The 14,424-nt window shown below is 37.7% G+C and overlaps 1 long non-coding RNA gene across 8 annotated transcripts in view; it reads left to right on the top strand.

Annotated features, from left to right (window-relative positions):
* Window positions 1-99: 99 nt before the first annotated feature.
* Window positions 100-14,424, top strand: part of LOC126648437 (uncharacterized) — a 35,007-nt gene continuing 20,682 nt past the window's right edge. The window contains exons 1-4 of one of the 8 annotated variants that reach the window (XR_007630809.1): window positions 100-313; window positions 11,160-11,327; window positions 13,127-13,193; window positions 13,518-13,584. This is a non-coding gene — a long non-coding RNA (uncharacterized LOC126648437). Of the gene's footprint in view, window positions 11,328-13,126; window positions 13,194-13,517; window positions 13,585-14,424 lie in introns of all 8 variants that reach the window. The other 7 variants (XR_007630805.1, XR_007630806.1, XR_007630811.1 and 4 more) reach the window with 7 other exon arrangements.

The following is a 14,424-nucleotide window of genomic DNA, read 5'->3' as shown; positions in this document are numbered from 1 at the left end:
GAGCCGCCGGCGGGCGGGGCCGGGGCTGCGCCGCGGCGTTGCGATCGGCCCGGGGGCATTTTCTACTCCCTCCCGCCGCGCTCCATCGCTCAGGCGGAACGGTGGGAGGGACGGCCGTGGGGGCCGGTCCTCCGCCGCCGCCGCCGCCGCCTCCCGGGAGCCTGAGCGGGGAGGGTCCCGCACCTGCTCCCCCCGCCCGCCCCTCGGCCCGGAGGGTGACGCGCGGCAGCCGCAGCTGCCGGGCGGGAGGGGCGGCCCCGGTGACGGGAGGGAGGGCGCTGCCGCCGCTCCGCGCCTTGCTCGGGGCACGGAGGTGATGATTAACCTGCCGTTCACTGAATACCTGCCCGGCTGAAGTCGCGCCCGGGGTGTGGTATAACCTTGTCCGAGGTTTCGGTACCTCGGGTGTTGCCTTTCTGCCCGAGACCCTGGTGCTGCCAGTTCTGCTGCTACCGAGGCGCTGCGGGGATGTGCAGCGCCCCGTTGAAAATCTCTGCTCTTAATCTCAGCCTAGACTTCGCTTTGCGGTCGTTTTTCGGAGGTTTGAGTCTCCAAAGGTCGAGGTGATGTGGGGCTCTCGGTCTCGGCGAGTATTTTTGCAGCAACAGCCTGGGGCTGCAGTAGCTGGCAGCTTGAATCCATGTTGGCCCCTTTTCCTCGGGCGTGAGCTGCAAGGAGCTCATCAGCTTCGGCATTTAGGTCAGTACTCTGCTTCTCTTACGTCAAGAAAGCTGCCAGCGTGGACCGAGCCAGTCTGCTCCCCGGGGCTGGAGGGAGTGAGTCAGGGAATGGTTCTGGTGATAGCACAAAAAATACCTTCTCTCTTACTGCCTGCCTCTGCTTTCCGGCCTCTGCTTTCCTGACACGTTAACCCTGGTTGCCTTTTTAAAAAGCGTTTAGCACTGTGTGATTTACATCGTGAAATGATATGTTAGTATGATGGGTCCATTTTAACATCCGTAATCTAGCTTTTTGCAGTAGTTATTCCTGTCATTTTTACAGCAGTGTTTTGAAGATTGAATTAATGTTTGAGGGTATTTTGCTCTATTGGAGGAAGCTGTTTGCCTGACTGGAGAAAGATTGTAGTGAAACTTGCTAATAATTTTGTGAGAAGACTTTTTTAATATTGATCTTGTGGTTTGGTTCAGTAGCGCCTTCCTTGTGGAGAATGTATTTTTTTCCTGTGTACTTTTCATCAGGAGTGCAAAGGACTTTTGGGTATGTTGAGTAGAAGGAACTAATTCTCTCTACAGCCATTGAGATGGGTCTTTCTACAGACACACACTGTATTTGATAAGTATTTAATCTCTTTTTCCAGTGGCTCTATTTAACTGTTGAAACTGGTCAAATAATGCAATACACTGAATAATGCTGTTTAATAGTTTCATTAGGTAGTTGTATGTATGCAGTAATTTTTCTCAAGGCATTTTAGGACTCTCAGAATATTGTGAGTTCAGCCCTAGTAATACTTACAGTTTAGTTTCTTATCATTGTAGTGTAATTTCTAAGTTTTCCTAAGGGTGTCTAGGGTCCATTGGTAAATTAACTTACATTTGGAGACAGACTTTTTAACAGGGTCTGTGGCAATAGCACATGGAGCAGTGCTTTTAATCTAAAAGGGGGTGTGTTCAAACTAGATATAAAGAAGAAATACTTTGCAATGAGGGTGGTGAAACATTGGCATGGGTTGCCCAGAGAGGTGGTGGATGCCCTGTCCGTGGAAACATTCAAGGTCATTTTGCTGAGGGCTCTGAGCAACGTGATCTCTCATTGAACATGTCCCTGCTTATTGAAGGATAGTTGGACTAGATGACCTGTAAAGGTCCCTTCCAACCCAAGCTATTCTATGATTTCAGTTATTTTTCTATATACTGTTAAGTACCACAGTAGGATTTACTGGTATAATTTCTTTTTCCCTCCCTGATATTCAAGTTGGATAAAGAAAAACCTTGTGCCAAAGAAAGAATCCAGACCTGAGTTTTTCCATATGCTTGTTGGCAAAGGAAAGAAACTGATGTTTTTCATCTCACGATACAATAGAAATTCAGTTGTCCCGAACAAAACAGTCCTAAAGTAATAATTAGTACATTATGCCAACCCTGCAGTCACCAGGAATTGATTTGAGTGTTCCAGATGTGGACTGGTAATGACTTTGGGATCTCGTTAGACTGCTGTTTGCTTAAATGTAGTTTTCTCTGGCATGTTGTGTCAATTTGGTTTAGATTTAACTAACAATTTATGAGCACGTGGCTTATTTCTCATTTTAGTGATTTCTGTCTTTACCTTTTGAAACTAATTTTCCTTAACATAGAGTAGAAGTGTTTAAAGATACAATTTTTGAAACTGTTTTGATTCAGGCAAGTGAACGAACAAACATACCTGATTTAACTTTCTGAGTCAGGGTATGATCCTCTTGTTGCACTCTATTCAAGCATAATTTGCCAACTTAGTCATTACATTGACAGTAAAGACTCATAGAAGCTCCTCCCAGGCCCCCCCAAGATGAACTCTGAAATGAGTTTAATGAGTTTAATTTGTTTAAGGCTTGATATATATATGTTGCTTTCAAAGAGCAACATATCTGTACAAGAAACCATTGTCTAGAACATACTTAGGAATATTGGGGAAATAACATTCAGAGCATATATTTAGAAAATTGTACTCGGGCTGAGAACATATGCTATTAGTGTGTGTCTTCTAAAAATATTTTCACATGCAAATTACACACCCGTTGGCTGCTTGCTTCTAACCAGATTGTTGCTGCATGATGGTCCCTGAGAAACTGAATATGGAGTAGGAGGTACCAGCTGAAAACTTTTGCTCTCAAGCTTTTGTTTCTTAGGTTTTACACTTGCTTGATTTTCCTTCCTCTTTTTCCAAAAACTAACATAAGAACATTAAAATTTAAACTTGCAAAGTGCCATTTTGGAAAGGTAAGAGTAGTAAAGTAACTGATTATACGTGTATCTCTTTTTTCCTGTTTAATGCTTCAATATGTTATTGATGTTCTGTTGTCAAATACGGATCACAAGAAAGCTTAGTCACCATCATCTCACTTGGATAATTTCTGTGTATATAAAGTCAAGGTGACTGGGATTGTAAACTTTCTTGTATTTCATAACTATTTTTAAGCCAACAACCTACTAACGTTACTGATTTTAATCTGTACATGTAGTATCTTTTGGCTATTGCATCGCAGTATTTTAACCAAAGGGAGGGACATCTTTTTTGAGACAGAGGTTATAAAATCAGTAGCTAAAATAAGAGGCCAGGTTCTTTTTTGTCGACTGCTATGCTATCTGTTTAAACCCTTCTCTTTTTTCTGAATTAAAAACCTCTTATGTTTTTATGCCTTTTTTTCCCCTGTACTTTTGAAAATAAGGGCTACACTTTTTCCTCACTAGCCTTGCCAGAGCATAAGAAATCTATATATTGCTCTGAGTTAGAGTTCTTTTTTCTTCTTGGATCTCAGAAGAGCACCTCTTATTTTGTCATCCTTAACAGAAGCATATTTTTTGCCCTGTAGCAAAGAGAGAAAGTGAACACTTTAGACCTGATATAGTGTTCTCAGAAATCACTGCAAAGATTTCCATTTGGGACTTTCAGCTGGCCTTCAAAATACTTTTTCTTAATTTTCATTCTATTATTTCAGTTATTTTACCTCCCTTTCCTACAGCCCATAGGCTTCTGACCCCATTCCGATAGGGAACAATAGCCAAGACTTAACTTAGTAGCTCTTGTTTTTTCATAAATGAAGTATTTTCAGGAATATTTCTAGTGGGAAAAATATCAACGATGAAATGTTGATGGAAAATACTGAATGGGACTCAGCATGAGGTAATATAACAACAGTCAAAATTCATGTGGAAATTTGGAGTTGCATTGGTTAAAAGGTATACAAAGTAAAAAGGATTAGAGCAAGACAAGTGTTTTGAAAATAAGTGAACAAATAGAGAGCATTTGCCCAGATATCACATGTTGGTTTCTGGTTTCCTATGTTAATTGGTGTTGCTCTTTTAAGGCTCTTTCACTCTCCTTTTTGTTTGGCCTTTATACTGGTTTTCCCTTCCCCTGCATGAAAGTCTGATATTTCTTTGGTGTTTTTTAGTTTTAACTGGCTTACATCAGAATTCAAAGACGTGTTATCAATAAGGTTATTTATTTGTTTCGAGAATCTTGGTTTTCAGCGATAGCAGCTGAAGGCAGTGTTTTACAGGGCTTAGCACATTTTACACCATCCCAATTTTCCTATCTCTATTTTGTGTGTATTTATAAAAGGGAAATTAATGCCAAATTATAGCTATGCAAATAAACAATATTTGGTATAACACATGACGCTTTAAAATGAATCTTAATTGTTTCATTCTGTTTTCAAAGTAACTTTGAAGGCTATTTTGTTTTCTTGAAAATAGGTGGTAATCAAACATAGCAATTAGAGTTGAACCCTTGTGACTCTTGGAAAAAAAAAATTCTAAATATCTTGCCTGCAAAACCTGGTTTGCAGAACAAAGAAGATTAAATGAGACACTCGCTGTCCAAGAAATTAGACAATTCTCGTTACACTCCATAACGTGCTTCAAGACATTTTTTGTGTATTACAGTACAAAAGGAAGGGGTCTCTTCAAGCAAACTGATTCTAAGTTGGCAAGGTGTCCATCCGCCCTGAGAAAGAAGGAGCAACGATACATTTTGTGAAGTTTTAAAATGACAGATTATCCATTCTTACCTACTTGAGCTTATAGTGTTACCTACCAATTAGAGACTTTCCCCTCTGGTACTTACAGCACTTGAGCTAAATTTTATCTCTATTGTCTTGTGGTTCTTTTCTTATTTAGTCTTGCATGTTTTTGCTTTCCACGGTCCCATTTGGGGAAACATCTGTCCTGTGTAAAGATGCCAATACTGTTACAGCCACTAACACTATGCGTGACCAGAGCTCAAGTTTCTGGCAGCTCTTTCTAATAAGTGCTGTGTAAAGGCAAAGAAATGCTAATGCCTATTCTGAAGAGTTAAAAAATACCTGTCCTATCTCCTCCTTCTTGAATTGCCGATATATTGCATACTTACCTGATTTTTCACAGAATTACATGAGTGTAAATAGTTTGTCAGACTTGGTGGGACTAATTCTGTTTGAACTTAAAGCCCTTGCAAAATCTTTCCTGTTTCTGAATTATCCTTTTATGGGGTTTTTTAATGTCTAAAAATGTAGTATCAGGCTTGGTGTTAATATATTTGTGAATGTATTTGTTAATGTATTTGTGAAACAGCTAGTAAATCCAATGATATGAATAAATTTCTTAAATAGGGATACTGAAAGAAAATAATTTATATTTATGAAGTAGAACATAGATGGTTTTATATTTTTATATTATATATTATTTTTGTATGATAGGTTTTGTTTTGTGGTGCTGAAACACCACATCATGACTGAGTTTTGTTACCCTAATTGCTGTAAGAATACATGTGGTTCTTCACCCTCAGAAAGCAAGTATTTTGGGCCTGGAGACCACTATGCTTCTCTAAATAAATGATTTTTTTAAATCCTCAAACTATTTTTAGAGCCTTTTGCTGTAGTTCTTGGATACTGTGTTGGTGAGGGATGTGGGCAGTGAATAGGGGGGATGATGGCGGTAACAAAAAAAACTATTACATTTTTCCCTAGAGCCTAACATATCAGTAGTTCAACCTCTGGCTGAAACCAGATATTACTAACTTCTTGTTTTTGATGCAAATTTACCACCCCTCTCGTTCTCAGGTGTTGCAAGTTATTGACCTATTAAATGCATCTAATTGTCCTTTTCCCTGTCAATCTCAACCTTCCTTTATACTTTAAAATTAGGCATAATATATTTCAAAGCTGTCATAATGTTCAGTAATTGTTCTACATAAAGCATCATTTCTGCCTCTGCCTTTAAAACAAAAGGGAATGGCTGTAATTGTCCATTTTGGTCTGATAGTGCTTTTTCCTTATGTCAGAAATGTTATTAACTAGCCGCACTGGCAATTTTCATATAACCTCTGTTGTGCTAATGCAGAACTTTTAGGCTGATGTTGTTTTCTGTAAACAATACAATATAATTGACACTAACAATGCTTTCTTTCTCTCTCTCTTTTTTTTTTTGCTTGTTTTCTAATGAAAGTCGTCAGGAAAGTAGTTTCACACTTTGGCCAAAACTCAAAACCAATCATCTGCTTTTTATATGGCAGCAGCACCTAGCAAGGTGTGGGCACATCTGTTTTGGTAGGATGTCATAAGAGCATCTCCTTGCAATTTGTTTACTCTTCCCTCAGACAAGGTGCCAGTGCAGTGACTTATTACTTGGTAGTCAGGTATTGAACCTCCTGCCTCAACTAGAATGCCGAATACTGTACTCCTATAAAAAGTTGCAAACGTGGAAATGCAGTTAGTTTTGCCAAAAACAACTATTCTCTAGGAAAATTTTACTGTCTAAAATACAAAAGCAATATAGTTTGGTGTTAAAAGAGAACTTAAATATTTAGTAGGATGGATTATTCAGATTTGTAAATCAGACAAAATATTAAAGGTTCTTGACACAAGAATAAAATAAAGATACCTAAGGTAGAAATTTGCTGTTGAAGATGCCCTGTCAGTTTGGGGATCCATCTGATCTCACATTTATGGGTTTAGAATTGCTTGCTTGATTCCTGTCTCTTGCTGCTTCCTACATGCATCTTTCAACCATGTCCCTTTCTTTCATGGTCCTGTGGTTGATGTGGGTGCACCATCACCTGACCTAATTTCTGCCACTTACACGCTGGTGGGAAAGTTTGTTGAGAGGTCTAAATTTAACTCCTAGTGTATAGTTAAGAGAAAATTGTTGAATGCTTGGAGAAGGCATGTAAATAATGTCTGGAGCTGCAGAATTGAAAAGGTTTTCAGTATATTTAGAAAATCTCAGAGCCTAGTATCTTAAAATGCCTTTCTGATTGGCCTAAGACCAGTCTTATCAAAGCTGCTAAAGTAACTTTCTTTTTTTCTGTATAACCTCACGCTGTTTATTTCTTGTTGCTGTTGTTACCACTTTAATAATATTTATATGGTTTACAATAAAGTGTCCACAGTATTAATATTTGCAGTCACTTACAATAACAGGTAATAAATGTTTAAATAAAATAGTGTTTTAGAAAATAAGCGGGTTTTTTTCTCTGTTTAAATTGTGGGGCAGAGTTCATATATGCCACACAGCATAGATAAAATATTACTGTATTTCTTGCTTCAGCACAGAGGACATTACTGAGCTAATATAAGGCAAATTTGTTTTGTAATTCAGCTTGTGTGATTGGCTAATCGTGGTTTTATAAAACTTTTCAACTTTTTTTTTTAACCTGTGGATTGTTTGTGATTTCTTTTTTAATTTGTAATGCTGTACCATATTAAATCACTTCTTCATGCATGAAACAAAGGTATAAACTTAAACAGAGATGCAAAATGGAGGTCCTTATCAGAGCAAAACTGGAGGAACAAAATAAAGTGGCAGGACTAAAGTAGAGGTTCCCAAACTTAGTCTGCTGAAGTTTGGTCACTGCCGTTGATCACTACAGGACTGCTGGTGCCAGCAATGCTGATTTCTCTAGTTTTATAGGTATCTCTCAGAGCAGGACCTCTATGCTACATTCATCAACCTGTGAAACACACCTGAAACCAGGACCTGGCTCTGTGCTTCTGCCTCACTTAGTGGTTTATTCCACCTACTTCACTCCATCCTTTTCTCATCTGTCTTTTGACACCCCTGTACATCTATCTTTTGATCTACCCCTGTATTGCAGGGCCCCCTTTGAAAATTGCTCTCACAACAGTACCTGCTTAAAAGACATTTAAAATGAAATGGAAACATGGTGCTGGTGTCATGGGTGTAGCTAGGAAGTACTACAATGTTCCATGCTTAGGCAAGTAACTGCTCCCACAAACCCTTCTGCAGATAAGTATTGCTATCAAAGGCAGTTGAGTGCATTTGATTAAGGATAACATGCGATTAGTGATCTGCAAGGTGAGGAGTGCAACTTGGATCATTAATGAATATTCACATATTAATGCTGCTTTGAGCAAGAGGTTGAACTAGATGACCTCTGGGGTCTGTTCCAACTGGATTGATTTTTGATTATCATACTTGTATTATGCAAATAGGTATTTCATTTGTAAAAAAAAAATTAACTGAATAAGCTAAACTCTAGCAAATCGTTGCCATTATTTTACTTATTGCATCATGTTGTAGCATGGAGTTGCAAATTTCACCCAAGTTTAAGATTTAAAACAGTAAGAAAATACACCCATGCCTTTTTGTGTATTGCTTCAAATTCCTTGTATACAGTTTTATGTCAGTTTGAATTTCTTGTACAGCTATTCCTTCCTAGCATACAGTTGACTTGGTTCCAGTACTGGAACTAGTCCAGAGTAGAGTGTTGGAAATGATGCTTTATGTGCAGTTGAACTATATGAATGGGCTTAAGCTTATTTTGCCTAATTCGGGTACCACTTCTGTCAAGACTGTCGTAACAAAGCCATCAGTGCAGGTTAGCAGCCTAAGAAAGGCTTGAGGCCTTTCCAAACTTTCCAAAGCAAGGACTCTGAATGTGAAAGGGCATTCCTATATTGAAAAAAAAAAAAATTCCAAATCCACCACCACCCCAAAAAATACCCAACAAAACCCACTACTGTTAGAATATACTATGTAGATTCTGAGTATACACAGATGTTGAGATACAACTGGTTGAGTTTAATAAATAATAAATGTTAATTGAATATTAAGATGGACAGTATTTTTATCTAAGAGGTTGTATTTTGATTAATAATAGTATGATCCTTCTTATGTGCAGGGAATTCATATGAATTTCCTTCCTCTTTTTGGATAGCTTTTGTTTCCAATTGATACCTCTTTAACTGTTCTCATTTAGTGTTGTTAGTTATTTACTTTTAAGTGAGAAGTTAGTGATAAGAGAGGAAATCTCAAAATTACTGCCTGTATGTAAGCAAGTAAAGGACCAATCACATTCACATGCACGTGATCAGAAATGTTTTTATGTAACATTTTAACCCTTCCAAATATGTAAATGAATCTCAGTAACAGGATGTAGTTGTCATGTCTTATTGATAGCAGTGTGGATAGAGTTGTCATGTCTTATTGATAGCAGTGTATTTCAGGGAAACGTTTGGTTGTATGCTTTTATTTAAACTTACGAGGAGGATGGTAACATTGCAAGTATTATTTGAAGGACATGACATGTCTCTTGGACTTTCACGGAGTATAAAAAACAACTAAATGGAGTCAGAGGTGCTAGGAAGGAGTTATTTCTTTATGCTACTTTTCACCACAGAAATGTCATATACATTTTATTATTTTCAAAAAATATTGATGGGAAGTTATCTGATTATGGGATTAGAGAATCAAAAGACTGAATGCTAGAATAAAGTGCTAAAGACTTCTAAGTCATAAGGACTTGATGTTGTTCATTCATTTACTCATTCTAAAGGATGAAGTGGCTGATCTGCTAAGCAGAATGCATCTCATTAGGATGAGATGCTGTGCCAGAGGACTGGAAGCTATCAAGTGTTGTACAAACTGTACTTTTAAACTGAGCACAAGGACCAGAGCTGGAATTTGCAGACCAAGGACTCTTATTTTAATGCCACTTAAGTAGATTTGAATTCTGCATGGGTAGTCAAGTAGTTCTGTGAGCACAAGATCCAACAGCCACTAGCTTCCTATGTAGTTGTATCTTAGAGGGAATGAAAAATACCAGCTGCAGCTGGGGTAGTTGTAAGGTGTGTCTCTTACCTATGTGCTTGTTCCCTAAGAGCATGGGCATATGCTCCAGTCTGTACTTCAGTTTGGTCAGTGTCTGCGTTGGTCTTCTCTGTCCACCTGCCCAGTACTTGGAATTCTGAATTCTTAATAAAATGTAAATGACTTTTCAACTTTTGTCTTTGACAAACTTTGAAATCAGATGGTGGATTCAAAAGTTAGAAAAGGTCCAACCTAACCTAAGCAGACATGTTAAACAGCAGAAATCTCTTCTGTGATTAGCAATCTAAACAATGATCCAAGTTGCTTCTGTTGTTAGTGGAAAAGGCAGAGATGCACCCATGTATTCATACACTTACATACTGTGTGTAGTTCACCCCACCTTAAACTGGCAAGTCTATGGCCTATGGCAGGAAACTGTGACCCACGCAGTTCTGGTGTGGCCCTACAAGAACTCATTTTTGGTGCCATTGTGGGGATGATGAACTGTGATGCAGAGACAGAAAGTGATTTACACTTAGGTGACAACAGTACTTTCTTAAGTGCTGGCATTTGTAACTGCAATTAACTATGTGGTCTTGTTTGCTCACTTTCCCTGCAGCTGTATTAGCACAGTCATTTGTGCTGTCATGCAGTGACTTGAGTCAGAATATTGATCCTGAGGAGTCTATGGCAAGCAGCAATTTTTAACCCAAGTCAGTTCCTCAGTACAGTGTAGTAGGTGGCTCCATCAGAAGATACATCTGCACAAACGTGGTCATGGCACAAGGACGAGAATAAGCCCCATGAGGGTCGTCTCTGTTTGAACTGGTATTTTACCAGAATAGATGCTCATCAAATCTGTCTTAGATGTGGTTCATCTTGTCCTCAAATAAGCATCCAAAGTAAAATGCTGCATACATTCTGTAAAACGGGAGAAAGTTGTGAGGAACTTGAGGGCAGCCTTCTGAAGCTGGCTGTATTAGCATAACAGTGGTAGATGTGATTCAGTATTTGTAATTATAAAATAATTCAAACTGGAAGGAATAACTTGAACTGCTTGTAAGATAATTTTATATTGCAAGTAAACGTTCTGCAAAAATACATGTATCATTTTAGCTACCCTTATGAGAACTTCTTTGCAGAGAAGAAGTATATAATGTATAAGAAGACAGCCCTAAAATTTATTAAAATGGTGCTCTGCAGTAGCATTAAATGGAAGTTCTTTATCTAGGCATTTCTCCTCAAATGAATTGTCCATCTGGTTTCCTTAATTCCTTTATACTTCATCGATCACTGCATATGCATACCCTTCCTGTGGTTTTAAATGCTATTGATAAGCAACAAGTTCTTGAAAACTGACTAAAGTATTTTCAGTAAGTTTACACAAAATAAAGGTGCTGTATTTCTTGCTTTCAGTTCAATTCCTTCAAATTATCTGTAAATTTTCAATAATGGCAATACATTCATTCTGCCATTTGGAGGAGCCTGTGCCACAGATCTGAAGAAAGCTCACTTATTTGCAAGGAAGAGTCTTCATTTGGGAATTAGCACCGATGCAGCTAAGAGGTGCTTTCTCAAGTTCAGGTAAGTTTTCTTAAATTATCCTTATTTGGCTTCGGTATGCTGGCATTTCATTCAAATTAGCATATATGCAGGGTCCTGTCAGCCCCTTTGTGTTGGTCATTTGACACATGAAGTATCTTGAAATGAAAAGGCACATGCAGTAGCACACATACTTACGAGATGCACGGAGGGAAATTGTTGTGTGGAAAATAATTTTAGCACCACTTATTATCTCTGGAGTGGCTGTTTATGGAGAATATGATGATCTTAATGACACAATTCCCTTTTGCTGAAAACTTTTTCAGAATTTCTTATGTGTTTATTATGTGAATTTGGTATTTTGCTAAGCCAGGAGTTGTTCGATCTAAATGTTAGTTATTAGGTTTCAAATCATTCAGAGGAAGTAATAAGAAAGTCACAGACAGGTTTTCACAACTTGGAAATTGTTGTATTCAAAAAAATCAGCTTTTAATTTTCTGCCATTAATTTTTTTTTCTAAAGTGGATCCTTAAATCCTGGCATTGTAACACTGGATCAGAATTTAATTTTAGACAAATGGTTACAGTACATTGTATTTTTTTTTTCAAGACAACCAGTTATTTTTATAACATTAATGACTTCACAGCAGAAATTGGTTTGTAGTCATGTTCTGCATGGGAACTCTAGGCAATGTACATTCAAGAAGAAGTATTAGAAGTAGATTAATAAAATACTTGTGAATATTTAAACAGGTACTTGCATTTCTTTTTTTTTTTGTGTGTTCTCTCGCACAAAAAAGATGAGGATTCTCTCACTGAGAGAACTCACTTTGGGTTTGGTGTTTTAACCAGCAGCCAAACAAGTGATAATCTGGAAAAAATCCAAACAACCAAATGCTTCATTTCAGAATGGCAGGGTACAGTTTGTCACCCTTTTCAGTGGTACACAAATCTAGAATCTTTAAATGATACCTGTCAACCATGTTGCTAAATTACTGGATCATGTGCACCTTTGTAGACACATATATGATCTCAGATGCCTTAACAATACCATTTGTCTTGCTAAAAATCCTACTGAATTAAAAGTACTTGATTTTTCAAATTAAAATGCTACAATATCTTTGGGGTCTAGAAACTGAGGCTCCTGTTCTGTATGTTTTGGTGCACATACTTAACTTCTTATCAATCCCTTCCTGATACTAAGAATTTCAGTGACATGGAAAGAACATAATTTCTTTAGTGTAAGCCTTTAGTTTAGACCCCCTTATACTTTAAGAAAACAGGAAGATATGCTTTATAAATGTAGTGGATAACTAAAAATCAGAAACTAGTTAAGAAAAGCTTTTGAACTGTTAACGTACTCTGAACAGGAACAGCAGTAGTGAAGAGGAGGCTTTTGCTTCAGTGAACTTCTAAAAGTTGAAATGCATTTCAATAAAATCACAAACCACAGAATTCACAAAACAGAATTCATTCTGAAGATAATGCTTAAATTTTCTGGTCTTATTTTACAGTATGAATGTTATGAATAGTGTCCACCAGGTACAATTTTAAAATGCTTTTTTATAAATGCTACAGAGTTATAAAAACTGAGGGCTTTCACTTTAATATAGTTGAAGAACAAGATTATATTTTGAAGCTTATTAGGCTTTCCTTTTGTTGAGAAAGTGTTCTGGCTATACATGAAGTCAAACTTTTATTGAATACCATTCCACAGAACCCAAAGTAGGACAAGAGCAAAACAGAAACCAAGTTAAGTGTCATTCATAATAATGCTTACGATGTCTGTAATACAGATATTGAGAGCAGCAAGGGTATTTTTTTTTTTTACTCTTTTAACAGAGTTGTTATTGTTTCACCTCTGGGTTTTCTTCATAGATCAGTATTCTTGTACCTGAAGAGTAAGAAGGTAAAGTATTTGAGATTATATTATTTCAGCAAGCTGTTAACAGTAATTTCAGTTACTTGTAATGCATGCAAATACACAAAAATACTTGATTTATCATGCATCAAGAAGTCTTAAATGTTTTATATCAATTTCTGTTTTTTGGTTGTTGTTTTCCTTTTTTATCTGATGGGTGGAATTTCTGAAAGTATTCAGCTCTGCTTTCTAGATGTGTTTTCTGTGAAATCAATGAGCTGACCTGAGTGGGAATAAAGGTTGGTTTATCTTTAGTGAGACAAAGTTAAGTTGTCAATAACTGATGTTGAAATCCCATCCTTGAAATGCCAGGTCTTTGACATTCAGTGGGATGAGAATCTCAGAACAGACTACTGGGGACTCCCGAGCTACAGTTCAGGTAAATAACTTCTCTGGAGGCAGGAAATTAAAGGTTTCTTCTTTTCAAAATTATGATAATTAAGTAGCAAAGGGTGCAACTTGAACTATAAATACTTTCCATTTAACATTTAAAATAGATATGCCTATATTTGTGAGATGATTTGTTAGTTGCAGTTTGAGCGTGATACAGTTATTTAACATTTCAGCAGTACTGTTCCCCAAGAGTACTTCTATACTGACACAGAACATGAATGTCTAGTGCTAATTACAACCACATTTTTATTTTGTTTCCAACATGTAGCTATGAGTGTGTAGCTAGTTTAACTACTGCAGTTTCCATTTTGTAAAGACAGAGATGTCTTTTGGTAATGCATGCATAATTTAGAAATAACAGTTTTTATATTGGAGAACATTAGGGGCTCTGTTCAGATCATGGGATTAACTCGGTTTGTTTCCTGCTCCAGCTGGTCCCCCCTTTCTCCAGGAACAGGGACTGGGTAACTCAGTGGTTTGTGTTGTGACAGCTCAGTATAGTTTGTAACCTAGAGCTTTAAAGTCACCCGGAACTTGCAAAGTACAGGGGTGTAGCAGGTATTGCTACCTCAGTAACGGAGGCAGGAAATGTGGAGAGGAACAATGGCAACAGGAACTGTTATGGCCATCTCTAGTAACTTGTCCTAGTTCATCACCCAGGGTCCTCCTTCACTCTCTGTTTTTTGGGGGAGACTAGAAGGAAAAAGTAGAAAATTGTTCTGTAATTGTTAGAGAAAGAGCAATAAATTTTCCTGGTTACAAACCAAAAAGTTCTTCCTCTATGTGATAGCGTGTCAAAGAGAAAACATTAAAGACCTGGGGACTT

Source organism: Myiozetetes cayanensis, unplaced genomic scaffold (genome assembly GCF_022539395.1).
Source record: "Myiozetetes cayanensis isolate MyiCay16 unplaced genomic scaffold, myiCay2020 scf5-8, whole genome shotgun sequence".
In the NCBI taxonomy this organism is placed as follows: domain Eukaryota; kingdom Metazoa; phylum Chordata; class Aves; order Passeriformes; family Tyrannidae; genus Myiozetetes; species Myiozetetes cayanensis.
The sequence above is the reverse complement of the archived record's forward strand: the minus strand, read 5'-3'. Positions and strand labels throughout refer to the sequence as shown.